The sequence below is a fragment of the Dipteris shenzhenensis genome, chromosome 32, assembly GCF_047967505.1.
Source record: "Dipteris shenzhenensis isolate YYH24624 ecotype China chromosome 32, Dip_SZ_1.0, whole genome shotgun sequence".
Taxonomy (NCBI): Eukaryota; Viridiplantae; Streptophyta; class Polypodiopsida; order Gleicheniales; family Dipteridaceae; genus Dipteris; species Dipteris shenzhenensis.
The window spans coordinates 1716055-1738624 of record NC_141627.1 but is presented as its reverse complement, the minus strand read 5'-3'; positions in this window follow the sequence as shown (position 1 = coordinate 1738624).

Sequence of the window (22570 nt, the reverse complement as noted above, 5' to 3'; positions counted from 1 at the left end):
AAGTCATGGAAAGCATCACATAACATGCATAATAACATGAGAACAATAACAGAACATAAAAATATATTTTATTCATTAGACTCAAAGGGTAGAGATTTACAAAATGATTCAAATTATACCAAGTGAACCTAAACAAAATCTAGGACCCAAGGGAGGGATCGGAGCAGATGTGCTTGGAGAGTACAGGGTCCTTGTCCATCATTGTTACTCTTTTGGCATGGATAGCACATAAGTTCGTGTCTTCAAAAATACCTACTGCCATCTACTCCGTCGCCTCCTAACTTTCTCCCATAGTGCCTGAAGTGAAATGCACATCATCCCTTGTAATGCTATGCTATTCCATGTACAACACATTGGAATGGTGCACGGGGAATGAGATTGTCCACAATGGTCTGGAACTTGTGGATCTCTCATGATTGACTTCTTGCCCCTCTTAATCTTTGGGGGACCCTACACCATCCTCTGAACATGGCTCCATGGCCGCTTGTCCATTGCTTTGAACTTCTTTCGCCTCTCCTCCCTTGCAACCTCCTCTTCAGACTCCTCTTCCTGTGTTTGGTGGGTTTGTCGAGGTGGCCTCTCGTGCATAGGGGTCTGCTTTGTCCTTGGTCCCTTTCCCTTTCGCTAAGGCTGTGAGTCATCAGGCTAAATCTCTTGATCATCTCGTACTAGAGGCTCCTCATGTGTGACAATCTTGAGGCACAGAGGGTTGATGGTTCTCTTCCATGCGGTCTGCTTGGCTGGAGGATTGGGGCCAAGGTTCATGATATCTGCGAGCCCACCAAATGCTTTTTCTTATTGTGGCCCCTTTAATCTCTCCATCTCCTCGCTTTGCCTTTCTTGCTCCCCTTTTTAGCCTAGATGCTCCATGCCAGGACCCCATAGAGGAGGGAGAGGCGTGACAACGGCTTGTAGTTGACCACGATTGATGGAACTATTTTGTCCCTATCTTGGAAGACCTCTCTACTTCCACGGTTAGTTGTGTGGAAGGTCTGAGAGGACCCTTGATCGTTTTGGGATCCCTCATTGTGTTGAGATCCCTGAAAACCCCTATGAGAGTTGGATGGTGGGGACTCACATTGCTGGGACTCCTGATGATGATAAATCCCTGCCTGTTGATCATTGCGCTGTTGGCCACTAGGGCTCGCAGAGTGTTCGGCGGCCATGGAGTTGTGTGGAAGAGAGCGGGTAGTATCTAAATGGTGCCCAGTGAGTCTAGCAGTTTTTGAACTCGTGCCATAGAAATGAGGGATTTTACGGTTTTGAAGTGCTTTATAGTCTTTTTTAAAGCCCTTTAGGGTTTTTATTTATAGGCTATTTAAATTAGGGTTTTTTGAGTGCACCTGCTCCCCCCATCTTTCGTCACTAGTTCACTAATGCTAGATCTTCACCACCCTCCCCCCCTACCCACCCACCCCTCCACCCTGTCATGTCACACATGCAATTCTGCAATTTCCAAACAAATTTGTGAATTTTGGAATCTTTAATTGACTCAAAATAGTGTTAGCTTTATTCATCAAACATTTTACATTTGGGGTTCTCTTAGGACCCAATGCCTCCCCTGTCTGACTCTATGTTGCAACCAAGGTGTAACCCCTTGACTCCCTGTTGAGGACTTCCAAGCAGCACATCTCCTTGTCTTCTTGACATGTTGAACCACTTTTGCGAGACTTGAGAACTCTACCTTGTCACCCTTGAGAGTCCTAGCCTCTAGACATCTATAAAACCAATCGAACATTTCGTGTAGTGAATTGCTTCACATGATACCACCCCTATGCCTTGTATTCTTGAAGTAGGTTGCCTTTGCCAATTTCTCCATTCCTTGAGTATTCCAAATGGACAGAGTTCCCCATTGCTCCACAATTCATGCTGCATGTGCATAAAGAATATGTTGTAAAGAAAAACATCGTATTAGAAACATAAGATGACTCAAGTTTAAAGCACAAAATTTCAACCTAAGGAGGATTACCATGTAATGTGTAATATGTGACTCCCCCATGGTTCTACCATCAATGATATGAATTATCCCAATGTTGTCATGCATCTCTCATAATAAAGCTCATCTATTTGACCTTGTCTAAGAAACTTTATATATGCTATGCAACAAAGAGAGAAAACATGGCATGACAAGTGCATTGTTCCCAAGCGCTTAAGAAAGGAATGATTGTCCTTTTGTACAATTCCAAGCTTGGTCTACATAATCCCAATCTAAAGTTTTTTGGAATTGGCCATGCAGGCTAACAAAAGTATTTGATGAGCGGAGCCTATGCAACTGGAAGACTAAGGACAAGTAATACCCAAGGTATTTAATGGTAGCCGAGTGAAGCCTTAACAAACCAAGGTTTGCTTGGTCATAGTGACTAGTACTTGGTCACCTGGCAGAGCTGGTACTCAATCACTTAATCAAATTCCACATCATAAGATGGTCCTTAATTATGATGTAAGTAAAGGGAGATTATGGAGATGACTTGTAGTCCACAAGCTCTAAAGCATCACACGTGCCATTGATTGTGGTGCCTTGAAGGTCGAGACAAGCTATTGTGTCATGTAGACTAACAAAGGGTGATAGTAGCATTTTATTTTCCTCTTGCCTTGAGAGCCTATTGCTACCTCTGCTTACTCATGCCTTATACTTTTATATTTCCATTGTCTTCCCTATCTCTTCCATAATTTCTATCACCTCATTGTTGGTTACTATTGGCACACCAATGTCTTCTTTATCTGCATCCAAGAAGCCTAAAGATTAGCTTGATAAACAAGGGATACAAACTATTGTGGCAACATCATTGAGCCAAAGGTCACAACCCCAATTTTAGCCTCCACATCAACAAATAGAGCTGGCTATCCTAAAGTAGAACTAGCTCCACAAATTTTCCAAGATGCTACATTCACTACCACCATCTTAGAGAGCTATTGTGCCAAACAATCATAGCCTTTTGTTTGATGGATGGTATGTTCTCTTGATGCAAGAGCTTATTGAATCTATCTCTTGTCTACCACCGCGGGCTCAAAGACTCCCCCGCCCCTAGTGACAAAGAATGTGACAAATCTTTTTGAGTCATGTAGCTACTCAAATTTTGCAGTGCTATCTGATTAACAAAACAAAGGATGTGCAATTATGTCCATTTTTTATATTTCTATCTGAATACATAGGTCTTAAGAAAAGTTTACGAAAAGTTCCATGAAATTATATGGCTTTATATCTAGTAGTAGTAGAAAAAAAGCAGCTGGTAGATTGGCTAGGTGCTTTTGTGTGAAGCTTTGAAGTCTAGATACATAAGATTGACAAGGGTCAAACTCATTGCAAATTGGGTTCCCATCTTTATATGTTGCGGTATTGTTTTGCATCAAGTTAGTCCCTTCGCCTCATCTTCCCATGCCAATATTTGCCTGCCCCTTTCTAGCCTAGCCCTTACCTCCTTGATTGTCCTCCCAGTAGATAGCTTAGCCACCACAAAGCCCCTCAAGTCTACTCCTCTTCCTCTGCTAGTAACCAAAGCCATCATTGCCTCTACCTCCAAAACCCGTGTATACAAAGAACCCACAGCCCCACTGCCCAATCCACCATGTTAGCCTACTCTTCCATGGTCTTGCTTGTCATCTTATGCACACACCAAGCCTCTACCAAAGCATCAAAAGAAGAAGGATATTTGGAAGTGATAGCCAGATATGAGAACTGCTACCATTATGGAGTATCCAAGACAACAAGGTGGCGATGTCATGAAGCAGATGCCAAAAAAAGACAAAGGAAATACCAGTGTTGAGGACTGAGGCAACCATGTGACACTGACGTGATAGCTCATGGGTGGTGAATCTTCATAGGTCAAGCCTTAGGTCAAGCCTCAACCCCAGCATTTCCCTTCCAACCAGGCTTTGTCCCCTCCACCTAGCGCTCCCAAGTATGTGGGAGTATCGAAGGAATACTTTTGTGAAGAAGCTGGTCTATCTATAACAAAGATGAAGGAAATCTATTGTGCCTCATGCACCAAAGGAGATAATGCTCCAAGGACGCTTCACCGTATTGTAAAACTTTGGGTTCCTCCTCAAATGCCCAAAAGTGCACACAAGTAGTATGGACATGGGAGTTGTTAACTCAAGCAGCCCTCACTTAGCTCCAGGTGGAACATGATGCTCTAAAAAGTGGCCTTCACATCTCTCATTAAGACCAATGAGAAGCTCCAAGTAGACAATATAGATCTAAACCTCCAAGTTAAGGAGCATCAAGCCTCATTGTAGGCCATGGAGATAGAGTTGCCAGAATCCCAAAAATGGGGACAGACTTAGAAATAGGTGGCCCCATCAAAGCAAACCTCAGCTATTGCACCCTTGTAAGAATTGACTCAACATCAAGCTAGAAATTCTAGGTTCAAGGCAAAAGATGAAGTACTCCAAGACTAGTTGCGTACTCTTGAACAAATTGAATGCCTCATATAGATGCGCCTGGCACCAAACAAGTAGCCCAAAACAAGGTCGATGAAGATGACCCTTCCAGTCAAGGGGGTCATTCATCAGCCACCTGAACCCCATCAAGTATGTGCACCCCAGTTATCTCAACAAAGAACATAGGCTCTAAGATAGTTGGTGTTGTGGCTAGGAGCCCAAGCAAATAGGCAGCTAGCCCACTGCCAGTCTGGCACTAGGTTTTGATGTGACGAGTCCATTGCAATCCCTTGCTAATGTTGGAGATCAAGCAACCATCAATTAGGGTTGTGCTTGGCCCCATTACTCCTCCAACTAGTTCATTCTCTCCAAGTTCACCATGGCTGCATCTCCCCTTTGCTAAGCTGCTATTGAAGTCTTGCCTCATGGCCATGTTCATGACAACAAATGTCTTACAAGCCATCTTAGGTTGGAAGGACTTTAGAGTGACTTATTGCATTATGGAGATGAAACTGGGTGGTAATGAAAATGCTTTTTTTCCTTTTTTTTGGGGGGGGGGAGTGATTATATTAATCTCATAAAACTTTGTACATCATTAGAATCTATCTCCCCATAGTCCATCAAAGGACATACAACATAGCAAACTTTCAAAAATAGAACACAAAAATATTTGCATGCAGAAGTCCAAGAAGGGACTTCAGGTCCTCCTATAAATGCAAGAAGGGACCTAAAAAGAGAAACTCTTTGCAGCATCTTCACTAAAGTCAGTTCTCTAAGAGGTGAAAGCAACCAGCAACTTGAGAGGGTACTCCCTGTAAAGGGTCAAGAGAAAACTCATGTTCCTAAGACAAGCCAATATGGGCCTATAACACAGTATCCGAAGAGGGAAATGAGTAGTAGGACCATTAGCAGCATTGTTGAGCAGTTGAATGCTCAGCTTCATCTTGAGTTGGAGGCTTCCTGTGAAGGCAGTGTGGTAGTTTTTCATGCTCTTCTTCCAAGGTACACCTACTTTTGTGTTCATCCAAATTTGCACTCAACCTGGTGTGTTCAAGGTTATAATCACTTATCTAGAATTCCAATCTTCTTTTTCCTGTCCCACCATGCTGCAAACAAGGCATCACTACAAATTTCCACATCATTAAATTGAAAACTGTTTCTAGATATCCAAATGAACCATAACGCATGTGCTCTCATTTAAAACCAAAGCTCTTGATTGGTTTTGCATGCATCTCCTAATAAAATGGCCTTCTAATTAACTAGCTCTCCACATTCAAACAACTGAATGAACTTCCACACCTTTCTAGCATGTGAGCAAGCAACAACCAAGTGAAAAATATCTTCAAGAACACTAGGGCATCTTCTGCATTTACCATCCCCTTCCCTATTCTATGTCCTCTTACATTGGTCCTATTTTGAGTCCTCTTACATTGGTCCACACAGCTTTGTGAAGATGCACCCTCCTCCCACCACCTCTGTGCTTCCCTCCTATCCTCACCCCTCTGTAATAGTTTTGATCACTTATTCCATGTCCCACACTACCTCTGGACTTGGCCGAGACCCCTAGCCCTCCGACAAGGTCACGGTTGAGCCTTCCTCCCCTTCCCAAGTCATGGTTTCTTTCGCTTAATGGCAGCCACATACCCTCATTTGAAGGATATTGCCTCCTTGAAGTAACTAGGGTTGGACGGATTGTCCCCCCAGCATCCAAGTTTGAGGCCTCACCTTGGGCAATCTTTGATGTGGGAGTTTTAGGGGCACAAGTCATGGAGCTACTTAGAGATTTCATATGCATATCCTCTTTCTCTAGAGATGACATTATTTACCTTGCATCCTCGAAAAGGTGGACACATCGATGTGTCTAGTTCCTACACTCGTCCCTTTTCGGGCTTTCACTTTTCCTCCATGGTGGAGGAGAAGTGGATCCCTTCTTTGTTTGATTGCATGATGGCATAGCATATGTAATGTATGATGGAGGCATGCATGCACCCAAGGAATAGATTTGCGGCTCACCCATGGTGACTTAGCTATGTTTCGACTCGATTTTTTTCATAAATAGGCCGGGAACAGGCATGGCAGAGGCAGCGATCATTTGGGGCCAAAGGAGTAGCTCACCTAGGCTCCTTACTGGATGCTTTAATAATGTGCCTCCTCGTTTGGGGTAGGTGTTTCTTTCATGATGCGGTGGTCCTTGAAGGTAGGCAAAGAGCCTAACATGCCCGTGGTATGCCACTGCATAGATATAGACTACTATCCCTCTAAGACCCCAATGGGGACCACCCATTTAGGAGCAACTACAATGAGAAGGCTATACAACATAAAGAACCAGAGAAGGTTAGTGTGCTTGCCCATGACAAGATCAAAGGGAGCAGTGAGTAATCCCATATTGACAACATTGCCCAAATTAGAAAATCGCTTGCATTGGAAGGACCAAGAGGAAGTGCACAATGGAGTCCTGGAAGAAATCCAAATGATATAGGGAACCGATGGAGCCAAGGAAGCATGTCGACCAGGTGGGATGGATCCACTAGAATCGATACCAGATTCTTTCGAACAACGTAGCCCAATCTGGCCAGAATAGCCTGAGGTGATTCTAAAAAGTTTCCCTAACAATGTGAGTTCTATTCAAGAGAATCTTTTAGCAAAATTGTTTGCAATCCTAAAATAGGTGCAAGTACAAATTACGAAAGACTAGTTGTTGCAGATGCTCCCAAAAATTAAGATGAAACTACTAGGAGAGCTTCTATGGCCCAACGAGCGAGTCGATTACAAGATGATGCAAGAGAAGTAAAGTAGTTTTGAGAAGGACTGGTTATTTTCCAAGCTAAACTAGGACAATGTGGATTATAGGTACTAGTGCTTAAAGTCTAGTATCAAGCCCAAAGTTCTAGCCAACGTACTGCTCAATGGCAAATCAAGAGTCAACATCGTGCTACAATAGATGTTTAAAAATTTTGGGCCTATTGGGTTTGGAACTAGCACTGTTTCAAGTGAGAATGGCATATCAAAGATGCATCCAACTAGCAGGCATCCTCCAGAATCACCTGATTTGTATCCAAGGCATGCTGTTTTGGGTTGACTTTGTCATCATACAAATGGAGGATGATGTTCGGTACTCCATATTGTTGGGTCGGATCTAGTTCAAGGCAGCTAGAGTAAAGCCAGATTGGGTCTCATCAACCATCATTGTAAGAAGTGGGAAGAATAAACTAAAGATGTAGGTGATCCCCACCATGGCCTAATTAAGAGAACGACTAGTTATGGCACAAGGAATTAATATGTGGACCGAATTAGATGATGATGAATAGAAAAAATTATTGTATGTTAATTCGTTTGTGATTCCGAATTTTGAAGTGGATGTCTCAAAAATTTCAAGCACTATGAGGGGAATGGCTAGACCACAACAACTTTTTGTGTGGTATCTTTCGTGGTGGATACTATGTGGTCAGAGCAATCATATTACTATTGCTCTAGTGAAACACTAGATGCTATGATCTCTAGCTCGAGTAAACTAGTTGGCAACTACCTGATGTACAATTGACATTGTTTAGCCCATGTGGTTGTTACATATGATAGGAAAACTAATAGCTCAACGCAAATCTCCATGGGAGTTTATACCTATTTTGATTGACTACTATTGAAAGGATATATTATTTACTAAAATTTGGTTTTAAAATGATGCTTTTGATCCGTCAAAACATTTTCAACACCCTTGCCCCAAGTCTCCATCTTTGTAGGAATGTTGCAATTTTTGTAAGTCACAAATTTGTAACACAAAACTAACACAATATACATTTGGAAAAATTACCCACCTTTTAACAAACGATGAAATTTCAAGGCAAAAATTTATAGGAAGCTAAAAAACACTTCTCTATAATTTCTCAACTATATCATTGCAAAAACTATGAGATTGGCTACAACCAAAAATATAGAGGGGATAAATGAATATCAACTCCTATGTTTGTGTCTCAAAATCTAATGTTAATGAGATTGGCAATCAAAGTTGGGAATCATATCACAAATAGTTGGAAACATGGCATAAACCACAAATCAAATCTAATGGAAACAAGATTCAAGAAGTAGGCAACATGGAGGCCACAGTTTTAAAAAGGAGTGATTTGTTGAAAGGCCTAATGAGATAAGATAATGTATTCAATACGATGTGATGTTAAGATGTCTCAAGGTAACTATCAAAACATACATTAAGGATGATGAGATTACGGCTTGCTAAGAAAAAAAATGTGAATATTTTGGTAACTTTTATTCAAAATATTTGAAGAACGAGATAAGTAAAACATAGAACATGACTCCTTTTACATTGACACACTTAGAGGCACACTTGTGATTCAATGTTCATGGATATTTAGACCATACTTCGAAACACGCTTGTGATTTTATGTTCAAGGATGCTCTTTACTTTTTCCTCCTACTTCTCAAGTTTACATCTCCACCTCTAACCATGAATGATGCAAAAAATTAACTACTACTTTCACCAAGGTGTGATCACATTGCATAATGTCAAGGATATGCCCATCTCTTTTGACTGCAACTTTTGACTACAATGAAAGAGTCAAGAATTTGGATGTGCAAATATTTTAAAAGGCTCAACTAATGGTCAAAGGCATTAGTGCATCACATTTTTTAGTCTAAAGGTTTATAGAAATATCCAATTAGAACTTTTTAATGAACACACTCTCTGTGCATTAACCATGAAAAAGTTTTCCACCTTGATAGATACATACAGACAAATGCTCACAAATATATTTAATTTGTTATGCCTATTATCAGAGTATATCTCCATCAATGTAATACTAAGATTTAACCTCACATCTTCTTTTGTTCATTCTCAAAGCAAGAAAGATGCAATGGTAAATTTTGCTCAATTTCTATATCATAATAATGAAAGTGGCTCCATAAAGTGAGAAAACATATCCAAAAATCATGCATTCAAATGTCTTTTATATATTTATAGTTGAGATACTAGAATTATCAAAATTATAATTAGATTGTAAACACTTGCATGATTCTTTTTTTTGCCATTCTTTGAAGTGAAAGACAAAGTTATTTTCACTTTGGAGAATTTTTCAATTCCAAGCAACTCTTTCTTTCCATTTATGTTGACTTGAAAATTAAGATAGACTCTACTTGGGATATGTTGCATTCCTAATAGCCTTATAATGTATCTTTTTTAATTATGATCTTAGATACTCACAAATAAGTTACATCTGATTTCCTTAGAGACCAATTGCAAGCCCTATGAAGCAAAATTGTGGTCACAAAGGGAGTGGTAGCTTGCACGATCATGTTGCTTAGCCTAAGTAGTTGTCTTACTCTCATTATCAAAGGTCCTTTCTTTCTTGTTGTTATAAAGAGACATAGTATATAGGTCATGTGAACTTTATCTATGGATGTGTGTTATTAATGTTTTGCTTTCTTATAAAATTTATGACACTTATTTTCATCAAGTGTACTTGGCAAGGTCACATGAGCATTGGAGCCCCCTTGTTTGACTAATCTCAGCAATAAATAAAGCTTTTTTGCACTTTCTATACCAAAGGAGCTATTTTTCACTAATTCAGCCAATTCGACTAGGTAGATAGCCAAAGATGGGCAACTAGTATGCAATCCCTCATACGTGATGGAGTTGAGCATAGTTGCAAGGGCATTGGATCCACATTGAGTGACTAATTCTTATAGAAATAGTTTATTAAGGGAGCTAATATTTAGTGTTTGCTGGCCAACATGAATGGGTAATGGGCTTGGATTAATGCAACAATGCACAGGTGTACTAGATCCCCCTTGTGTGACTAATTCCACCATAAACAATCAAAAAACTATTTTTGGTTCTTGAAAGCATCCAAAGTATAATCATATTTATGCACAATGGATGCCCATACATGTAAGGTTTTTAATCAGGAAATCCCAATCCAATAAATTTGATGCCCCATTCCAAAACATACAAAGTATATTCATACTGCTTGACACGGGATGCATGATATATGTGGGAATTAAATAAGGAATCCCAAGTCCAAGATGATATTTATTAAGTTTGAAATCTTTACATGACCATGATAAAACTTTATGAGAGTCCAATCATATCTATCTAATGTCCACTAAATACCTACTACAAAGTGCTTTCAAAGCTTGTCTTATGATGATCACTATGTGCTTGAATCCTAGATTGAAAAAATTCCTCTTTAATATTGGCATGCCTTGAATCTTTGTGATAAACTTCCTTTGAAAAGAATCATTGAGTTCATTTTAGCTAAATTAATGGTTTAATATCCATGACTTGGTTCAAACAAGCAATTGCTTGTATTTACTTTGAGAAATCAAATTGAATGGTGGTATCAAGGCTATGCAAAAGACACTTTATAGTGAAAAAAGGTAAAGATCATGCATGAATATTTCTCTATTACTTATGCCACATGATTTTTATTTTATTTTCACCCAAGAGTCGACATATCAATATATCAATTCTTAATACTTTTCTTCTTTTATTTTATGATCTAGCATTAGCATATATTAACTCACTTTAAGGTCTATTGTTTCTTTGACCATTGACACAAGTGTTATTGAAAAGATAAGCATTTAACTATCACCTAAAAGGCTCATTATTTTCGATATCTCGAATACATTTTAGAATATGATAAAGGTCAATGAGTGAAGAAAACAAACCATAAAGGAGGGTTCAATCCTATTTTTTGCAATGGTAATCTTCAAAAAGTCTTTTTAAGATTAAAGTTATTTAAGAGGCACAAGGAACGCATGTTAGAGTTTATACCCATTTAGTAATAGAGGCAATGATTTACTTGCAACTTGCATAAAAGAATTTTGCTTGCCTATAAAGCAAATCTTGAATCTAGGATAGGAATGGGAGGACCAACCTTTCCATGCACGCCATGATAATATGGAAGAGGTTTATTCTTTGGGAGGAGGTTCAAAACTTATGAGCTACTATGGACTATGGAAGCTGATTGTTTAATAAGTGAATGGATTTGTTCTATAAGCTATAAATTTCAAAGAATATAATTTTAGCAAAAAGCATGGACCAGTAGTAGCTTACTGACTCTTTGGTTAAATGGAGCAAAGATATTCATTTAAAATTTTAAATAAACTCTTAATGATAATGTATGCAAAGTCAATAGTTGTTGTTATAAGATATGAATAATACATTTAATGTGTTTTTCTCAAACTTTGAGAATAATGGATCAAAGGGAATCAATAAAGCTATATCACCTTAACTTGGGTGCACTTCTACACACACACACACACATGTCTTAGAGCACCTTTAAGAAGTAGAAGCAAGAGATGAGTGTTAGCATAACCAATGGGATGGAAATTAAAACATTTTTCATGTGACTTGATGCTATACTACTTGTAGCTTGTGAGGGAATACCAGTGGAGGGAGGGAGGGGGAGAGAGAGAGAGAGAGAGAGAGAGAGAGAGAGAGAGAGAGAGATGGTTCCTAGCATAGCCAATGGAATTTAAGTTAAAATACTTTTCATCTGACCTAATGCTATATCACTCACAATTTGTTAGTATATACCATCACTTTAGCCTTACATGTTAGGGTGTTATTTATTTCAAGGTATACAATGCATGTAGAATTTGAGAGAGTGGAAAAATATAAAAATGAGGTGGCAAGCCCTGCTAGGATTCAGGTGGTAATAGGAATTCCTAATATCTACAAAGCAACTCAACAAAGGTGGTGACACCATTGTTGCTTTGTTATTTGTGATCATCAATGTAATTTCATTTATGCTTCAACTATTGTCATTGCTCTTGAGCCCTGTAATTGCTTTTATGCTTTAACACATGTATTGTAATTTGATATCATTAATTTCAATTTCATCGATGTTATAGTCTATAACATATATTTTAATTTAATCAATATTATAGGCTATAATGTCCTCAAACTCTTCAAAAAGTAAAGTGTTTCCTCCATTTATCAGTGAAAGGGGAAGAGAAGAGATATGGAAAGGGAGGAGAGGAGAGGGATGAAAAGGGAGGGGCAGTTCACTCAAGGTGGGGAGGCCCCCATGAATTTTGGGGGAGGGGTGGAGAACTGAATACACTCTAAATACATCCCCGTGTCATAAATTTAGTAATGGCCCACCAAAACTACAAAGCAACTCAACAAAGGTGGTGACACCACTGGTGCTCTGTTATTTGTGATCATCAATGTAATTTCATTTATGCTTCAACTATTGTCATGCTCTTGAGCCCTGTAATTGCTTTTATGCTTTAACAAGTGTTGTAATTTGATATCATTAATTTCAATTTCATCGATGTTATAGTCTATAACATATATTCTAATTTGATCAATATTATAGGCTATAATGTCCGCAAACTCTTCAAAAAGTAAAGTATTTCCTCCATTTATCAGTGAAAGGGGAAGAGAAGAGATATGGAAAGGGAGAAGAGGAGAGGGATGAAAAGGGAGGGGCAGTTCACTCAAGGTGGGGAGGCCCCCATGAATTTTGGGGGAGGGGTGGAGCACTGAAGACACTTTGAATACGTCCCCATGTCATAAATTTAGTAATGGCCCACCAAAACTTTAAAACTCTAAATTCAACTTACCTCACTACATTACCACCAAATTTCTAGAATGCCAAAACTTAAAAACCCTAAACTTAATGCATGATAACGAAATTCTTATCTTTTTTTATGGAGTGTGTGTGCAAAGAACAAGAGTCTATAAAACCCAAAAATTTATAACATGGTAGAAGTAGATTAGCTTAAAGGAGGCCATAATTCATTAAAGGCACAACTTAACATGCATACAGGCCCCTATCTAGTCATAACCCTCATGACAAATATTGAAATGGCCATAAACATGCATTGTGCTTGCAAATAATAAACCCTTTTATCAAGATTAGACCAAGAGGATCACTTCTTTTTTATCATCTCCAATTTATATTTTTGGCCTTGCTAAGAGTTTCAAAAGCTAAGGTGGATTTTCTAGCCCAAAGTCTCGAGAATTGTAAGTCAAAGTTGGACATGGGTGGCATATTAAACAATATCTAGCTTTATGCTTTGCAAATAGAATGCTTGAAGTGTAAAGACAAATGAATGTGTGGAACTGTTGATTTGGAAATGGAAGACTATCTTTCTTATGGTCTGTGAAGACATGAGAAGGATGCCTTTTTGGAACATCAAAGGTGATGCTTTTATGCTTTTTGAGAGAGATCCCTTTTTGGAACATCAAAGGTGATGCTTTATGACCCATGAAGCATATGCATACATACATAAGAAAGATCATATATAGGCCACAGAGAGAGAGAGAGAGAGATTCCATTGAAGGAGCATAGCATGTGGAATTTTATGGCCGCGATCAATGAATTAAGGAGTTTGCCCCAATATGGCATAGCAAGAGAAAGAGCTAGGTAAACGTAGGATAGCTAGAAAGGGACAAATGTAAATCCGTTTTTCTTCGATTTTAAAGCAGATATTAATAGTCATGGCTTGAACTTGCAACATTAAAAGGGCACTCTTGTGATTCCTTGCCATATGGTATTACCTTAGGGTGGCTTGTGGCCATAATTGTCAAAAGATTTGTATCATAAATTCTTATATGATCCTTATGGAGTCATCTTATGGTGGATAGACTGATGACTTAGGTGAAATAAATTCAATATGGAGCCCTCCCTTTGTAACTTAATAGAGGGACCTGTTGTTGAAATTTTCTATCTTTGAAAATGTCAGATCTTTATACTTGCCTCAACGAGCTTACAATGGTCATATAAATTTCAGCTACTTCTTGTGGCCTAATCATGGCATGGTCATCTAGTAGGTGGCTAATGAAGATGTGCTTATAACTTCAAATTATCCTAAGCCATGTGTTATAACTATGTGCCTAATGTAGTCATAACACATCCTTGTAGAAGCTCCATTGATTTCTTTGTTTTGAAGATTGATCTTTATTACATGCTTGGGGAGTTTACTAAGAAATATGTAAGATATCAATAGAAAGGATTTTATTGGCCTACTAAGGGTCTATAGAAAGTGCACTAATTTTTTGCTAATCAAGGCCAATGCCCTCTTTTCCTTTCCTTTTGGTCGAGCTAACTCACATAAGAAAGTGATTAGCAAATAATGCCTTATTAAGAGTTAATTATTCTTAAGCACGTAGTGGCATCTCAACCACTCTTACTTTCATGAAAAGTAAGTAGGGTCAAGCTCATCCCCTTAAGAAAGTGGTTAACAATAATTAGATGTTAAGAGTTGATAGCATTTATGTGGCATCTCAACTACTCTTACCTCATTAAAGCAAGCACAGCCATAGTGATTTTGCCGCCCTCTTTTCTTATGAAGCTACATAAAATTAGATGATTTTATGTAACTTCATAAAAGCAAGTGCAGCCATAGTGATTTTGCCGACCTCTTTTCTCATCCCCTTAAGAAAGTGGTTAACGATAATTAGATGTTAAGAGTTGATAGCATTTATGTGGCATCTCAACTACTCTTACCTCATTAAAGCAAGCACAGTCATAGTGATTTTGTCGCCCTCTTTTCTTATGAAGTTACATAAACTTTACATACGTAAGGGGTATAAAGGTACTTAAAACCCCTTTTGTTGAACGCATGTGATGTAGGAGGACTTTACATAGTGAATGCCTTGGGATTACATGCATGGGGCATGAACTCACACCCAAATCTCCTATCACTAACTAACAAGCTAAATGATTGTTCTTACTTATTGATGCAAGGAGGGATTATTTATTTTAAGCGAGGGGGGCCAAGGATATCCTTTGGATGGCACAGTGAAGCAAATGATGGCGTGCTCATCAAACACCACACGAAGATGATGCCATTCATTCATGTCCCAACCGTCCCCCCTTTTGTGCCAACTACCCCCCTAGCCTAGCCTTGCATAACCTTCCCTCTTTTATTAAAGATATGGCCCTTCAAAATTCTTGCTACCTTAAGAGGTATAGTGTACAAAGTGTGCAGCATTTCAAAAACCTTGTAGAGTGTGAAGAGCGACTATAATTGCAATTATGTGAGCAAAAGGATAGGTTTGGCATGTGAGCCATGAGTTGAGGTGGTATTCTAGCAATTAGCAACCCTTTGGATTTCCTATACTACATGATTCTAATTTTTTTCTGGACTGCTCATCACTTTAGTATGTCCACCCAATATAGGCCCAAGGGAGAAAGTTGCTTACATATCATTTTAACAATTATGCACATTGCACTTCAATGGCTAGAGCATGAATAGTAGCTATGTGAGGTGGTGCTTCAATGGATGGACCCCCTACCTCGTTTATGTAATAAAGCCCCCAATGCCTTTACAATAATATGACTTAGCTATATGGTGTATGTGAAGACTAATATCTACACTTCTTTTCTTCCTTCACAAACCTCCTATCTATCACCCATTCCTTGAAGGTGAGCACATTTGTTGGCCAAAGCCAGTGATGTCATGTGATCATACATCAAGTGTATTTGAAAAAAGATATGGGTGCCCGCTAGTATTGCCTTTAGGTTTATGAAGGAGACAACCAAAAAGATCTTCACAACAAAAGTAGCATCCAATAAGCATGTAATATGTGGCAAAAGATTCAAAATCAATTGCCCATATCAAATCGGCCATTTCAATGGCTAAAATATAATACTCCTATGGTTAAGCCATGCAGAGGACTCAGGAGGTTAAAACGCACTTGTAGTGCAAACTGGTGAGGAAGAGGGCATAAACGCTCTAAGATTGGCTACAAAACCCTTGAGGTCACACACTGGCTTTCGGTTGCATGGTAAACAAGAAAAACTTTCCCTAGGCAATAACAATGGGCGACTTCAACATGGCCACATCCATGGATGTTTGGGGTTCTACCATTGTAATCAACCACATACCTCCGATACTTGTTGTTCACATGCTCATGCAAGGACCAGACGACAAACTTGGCATATTGGTTGAGAGGGCAGTAGGAGAGGTTGACCCTACGCAAAAGGTGCATGAGCCACCCAAAAGTCCCATCAGAGGAGAATGGAGGGAGGTTTACTCCACCTCGAATTCACATCTATACCTCTCCATTTCAAGGGGGACTAAGATGTGTTTAGTCATTAGTCATGCATGTGACCAACCTCCAAACATTAGTACATGTGGCCATCAACTTCGCAATCTCAAGATTGCTTAATATTCAACTCAAATAATCTCGTCCTTGTCTTTGATTTGATTCTATCTAATCGAAAGCTGCGCCAAACTAAATTCGCCATCAATCTTATCAAACTAAATTCTTGACAAGGGAACTCCTTTCGGTTCCCTTGTCAAGAATTCAGTCCCTAGTTCCAACACGAGCCTGGCCCGTGTGATAATTTGTTTATGAGGTCCGTCCTTGGAGGTAGCAAGAACGGTGTGCACACCGCAGGCTCCAGAGTACCCGTCTCAGTTCTACCTGCGACTGGGAAGAGAGCTAAAAGAAAGGTCCCGCGGACCCTACGCAGCGCGCGCAACGAAATCTGAAGTAGTATTCGGTTGGCTAGCAACGAAAGCGCTCGCCGTGCTGAAGTTATTTTTATTCGTTCGTCCGTGGTGGGAGAAGCCTGAAGGCCCAGGGGTTGCCCGGGTCAAGATTTGACCATGCCAGGAAGAAAGATGAGAGGGCAAAGCAGATTGAGACGGACGCCTCGAAATGCTGCGTGTTCTCAGAGTCGAGAGAGCACCGCAGGCTATTGGAGAAGCAGTGCAGTGATGAGCGAGCAGACGTGACGGATCTTACAGCCTAGATTGACCGACCATTGGGAGTGGGACTATGGGAGTTGTGGGCAGAGGTCCGATAGATAGATAGATAGATAGATAGATGGATTCCGTTGTAAAAAGCAAAAGCTACGACGAGGATGCAAGCGAAAAAGTTGGAAAGGTTGGGCAATTACAGATTGTCGTATTATCTTTCGCTTTTGCAAAACTCAAGATCTGTTGGGACGTTTTGAAATAATCGACATTCGAGGTCATCTGCCGACGAGGGCGGTAGAAGTTGAAGGGGAAGCACGTGCTGCGTACTTTTAGAAGAGAAATGCAGATTTGATATAAGCTTTTGAGCAGTGCCCGAGATGGGTATGGATAATTAACAGTTATTGTACAAGTGGTTTCACGGCTCGATCAGAGAGGCAACAGCATGCAAAACCAAATGTTTTGGGGGTTGATAAGAAAGTATAACATCGTCGTCGGTTGCGTAAATTTTCTAAAGTGGAGTCGCTTTCGGGAAGGTGGGGAAGCGTGACAGGTTATATGGTTGGCAGATGATTGGCGTGACGGCCTAACCTTTTGGTTTTTCTAAAGTAAATAAGTAGGAATTCTTTTCGTTTCTATGCAGGGATTGCATGTGCTTGCTTATCGCATCTAATAAGGACTCTACTTAATACACCCTCCGCATATACACAACAAATGCTTTTTTGAAAATTTTCAGAACACACAGGTGGTCACACCATTGATAACTATATTTGCCAAAAAGTGCAAGTTTCAATTATCAAAATTCTTCCATTCACCTCACATTAAACCCGAGTTTTTTTGGGATTTTATTCAAAAGACGAGCTTTCTCTCGAAGATTGTGAACAAATACATTTTTGGGTACCAACACAAACCTTCAACTTTCAATTTATTTTGAAATTTTGTACGTTTTTTCACTCCAAAATTTTCAAGGTTTTTTTTTGGATCTAACAATTCAATTGAGACTAACCTCGACTTTTAGTGAATATTGAAGCTCCCAATGCCAACTTTGTGTTAGCCACCTTGCGCGGACACTCCCTATAAAAATGCCCCACTTCTTTACAAATAAAATAAGAATCTGGAAAGGGGCCAAACCGCACATGCTGTGTCAACACCTGATTATTTGGAAGGTTGATCTTGATGAAGTCCAAAATCTCCTAACCCCTGTCCCAAAGAATCGAATAGCGTTTGCGCCCGCCCCAGCAGAGATTTAGATATAGGCAAAATCTATACAACCTTCCCCAAGGATGTTGTTAGGTTCTCGATAGATTCACCCAGCCATTGAGGTAAGTTAGGGAATTCAATCCAAACTGGACACTCGTGAAAAATAAATTCATGGATCGAAAATGCAGGATTCCATGGAATTGACAGAGCCGGGGACCTAGCAAATGTGAATGTTTTCCCTGCTAGGTTGTTCCGAATTACTTCTGATAGGCATCTAATGAGAAAGAAACCTTTTCCCATAAATTTAGCCACATAGCAATTCTATGCCAAATCACATTCATAAACTAGAAACTGGCTAAGCTCTTTAAGAGATGGAATTTTGCCCGTAAAGAAAAGGTAAACACCGCCCTTGGCAAGATGTGTGAGCTCCAGCTTGACGCCATGCATTTCTAGCATGCATTCTGAGGAATGGCCTTTCCCATTTTTTAACCAACTTTGCTTTGCTACATGACGCTTGACCTAGTCACAAAGTATCTTGGCTGTGACATCATCCTTGAGCTAGGAGAAACTTCCTTGCAATCTACTCGCCAGAATTTTCGTGTATCGGAGAACGAGCCTTCATTCTCGAATCTCCTCTCCACAGATTATGCCTCATCCTCCTTGGACATATCCCTTTTCTTATGCTTGGAGGCACTCACGCCTCCCTCTCTTGCATGTAGCGTAGACGTGGCAGTCATGCACCTACGCCTCACCGCTCTCACCCTCACCATTTTTTCACCACAAAAGTGTTTTTCCCCACAAAATCATTGACCTCCTTGATGGTGTTGAACTTGGTGCCAACTCTAGGGTAAAGGTGCAAATCCAATGGACAACCTTCTCATGGGCAACCCTTGATCAGCACTACGCTTGCTCATTTTTGTGTGGCCAAAATGGCAAGTGCTTGTCAAGCCTTTGGTAGTGCCAGTGCACTTGCTTTGCATGAAAACAAGCCCAAAGAAATGGAGCTAAATTGAGCTTTTTTCTCAATCCAAAGAGCATTCCCAACTATGGCATCACTTAGTAGTAGAAAGAGAAGAGAGAAAGAGTCAGTAGTGTGGCGACTATGCATACACAAAGGGCCACGGTCGGATCATATTAAATGAGCTGTTCAATCGCAGCATTTTACGAAACCAATACCCATCCCTTCCGATCCAAACTCATTACATAACACCAACTGCATTTTCTAACTAAACAGTAACCCTAACCAACGTACGTAACTACACCTCACTAACGTAACAACCTAGCTTAACTAAAGCTAAACTCATAGAACACTTCTTACCATAGATCACAAAAACCCCTCAACATCTAAACACATTATACATTAATAGACAATTATCAAATCAATAAATATTAATATTTCAAAATGATAGCTGAATAAAAACGGGATCACATTAATTATATTTACAAAATCAAAACCTGCCATCATATACATCATACCTTCCACATCTTAAAAATCGCCACATAATAACAAAAATATAGATCATCCACTACATTAGAAATTATATATTGTAAACTATCCATACATAAAATAAAGTTTCATCTCCATCAATATGTCACTTCTAGCTCTTCTTTCCACAAGAAGACCCAACAGATCCAATAGCACAAACAAAATCTATCGCACGATTCTTGAAAACCAGCTACTCCAACAAACACGAACCAAACATGACATTATAATTCTACATCAATAAAGCTTTCACACCCTATGACCAACTCTCTTCAATCAAACTTCTCCGAATGATGAAACTGCTCCAAGACCTTTACAATCCCCTCATCAATATGAGAAACATCCAAAGACTCAACAACAACTCCTAGATTGGAATACACATCAGCAGAACTATCCAGCACACCACAACCACTATCCTTAAGAACTACAGCAAAATCAACGCCAATAGAAGCACCAATGGCTCCACAATCTTTAAGTATATCAGCACAATCCACTCGAGAAAACTAGTAATACCTGCAACATCCTTAACCCGAGCATAATCACACTTCAAACCATCCCAAAAACATGTGGATCCACCATCCTTCAGGACACTAGAAGCACAAAAGCTAGCATTGTCACGATCCTTCACACAAGGAGCACAATCACCCCTGATATCCAAAGCTTCCAAAGTAGAAGAAAGCAACAATGCTCCCAAATTACCCCAATTCCTTGAGCATCTGCAACTCTAGGATCACCAAGCACCACACCTAAAACAACAATTTCGCGCAAAACAATCACACACGAATTTCACACACATAATACAATGCAAACAACCAAAATTTGATGCACTCCATCAACTTTTTTTGCATACTCAACAATAGTCGTCTTCAACACATCCCCATACTCTCTTATAAATTGCCACAAACATCATAGGGGCTTGCTAAAACATCAACAACCACTTGTACTTGGAAATCTGAACTCCTTTCATAAACCACGAAACCCTTCCACACTCTTGTAACCCATTACCAACATAACAACATTCACTAGAACATTGCACAGAATCATCCTACTCACAGCAGTGCTCTAAAGACTCCGATTATACACATTAGACACCTCCAATCCACATGTGTGCATCATATCACAAACAATCCCCCCAAGTGTCTTCCTTCCAACATGATTTCGGCTATACTAAACCTGCACTTCAAAACGAACAACACAATCACAAACAAATAACAAAACACCAAAAATTACAAAATCAAATATAGAAACAGCTACTCAGCCCTTGTTATATGACCCCTCAAACACACCTACCTAATTGAATGACTCATCGTAGCAACAAGTGCCTTTGGCTCGAACAAAAAACCAGAGTCACTTGAATGTTGAAAGGAACCTCTGCCATACCAGATGCAACAACCTCACCTCCTGTTCCTTCTATACAATCTTACCAAAGCACCTATACATGTTCATTAGGCTCTCCCCAGGATAAAGCTTACCATTAAGCTTTACAACATGCAACAAGAAGACTCACAACCACTTATTCAACTCCTGAAGGTCCATTTTCTCAATAGGAACACCACAATTTCTTATGCCCATCACACTTTGATTTTCACCACCTCTAGACACCTCCTGCATAAGCCTCTCTCCTTACGCCCATCACACTTCAATTTTCATCACCTCTAGACACCTCCACCACAATACCAGGATTCAAATTCAAAAATGGCACATGACCACAACCAAGAGCAAACGTATCAGCAGAATCGACACAAGGACTACGTAAAGAATCAACATGCATAGCCGTATCATCCCCTACAAAATGCACACCAGCCGATTCATCCCATTAGACATCACCTTGATGAAGATGGGATATCAAGCTAGCAACCTCGACAAAACACTTGGAGATCACAAGGAAACACGAAGCACCAGAGGCGTGATAGCCAACACTCCATCTGGAAACATGTAGCACCAGTGATGCAACACTAGTAGGAACAAAATACTAGGGATGAAGCCAAATGTAAAAAATGTGAGACCTCAAGTTACCTCCCCAATGACGAGTAAGCCGCATATGAAAACATGCCAACCACAAAATGCCACCTGCACCACTCAGCAATAACTACAGTTAACTATAACTCCCTCCCCCACAAGCCTCCACGTGGGGGAATGGGTTTGGGGAGGCCTTTTCAGGGAGAAAGGTGTCCGGCCAATGGCAAGTGGTCGACGGTTGCAAGCCATTGGTTGGGCACCTTTCTTCTTGGAAAGGGCCGACCAAGTGTGAAGTTGGAGGTGGTGGTGTGTGTATTTATTTGGGTGACTATAATAACATTTTGGAAAATGGTGGTTCCAAATCTATGCTTGATGGTGTTACGAACTTGGTGCCAACTCTAGGGGAAAGGTGGAAAGGCAATGACAAGCTTACAGTTGCCTCCACTCTCCATTACCTCCCTCCATTAATGGGAATGTCATATCCTTGCACCCAAATGGACGACCACGGCCCTAGATGAGCACTACCCTTGCTCATGTTTGTGTGGCCAAAATGGCAAGTGAGTGTCAAGCCTTTGACGGTGAGAGTGCAATGTTAGTGCCATGGCACTTGCTTTGCATGAAAACAAGCCCAAGGAAATGGAGCCAAAGTGAGCTACGTTCTCAATCCAAAGAGCATTCCCAACTAAGGAAGGAAAGAGAGCGACTATGACTTACTTTTGATGTGCAACGAAGAATGTGGAGGTTCAAGACTTGGTAAAACAATGTGTTTTGTGAGTGGTGAGTAAAGATAAGTGTCATTGACCGTTCTCTCACTCAGTCCCCACTGCCAGTTCAAACTAGTCAGCTTCGAACCACGTGCAATATTGATTCAACTTT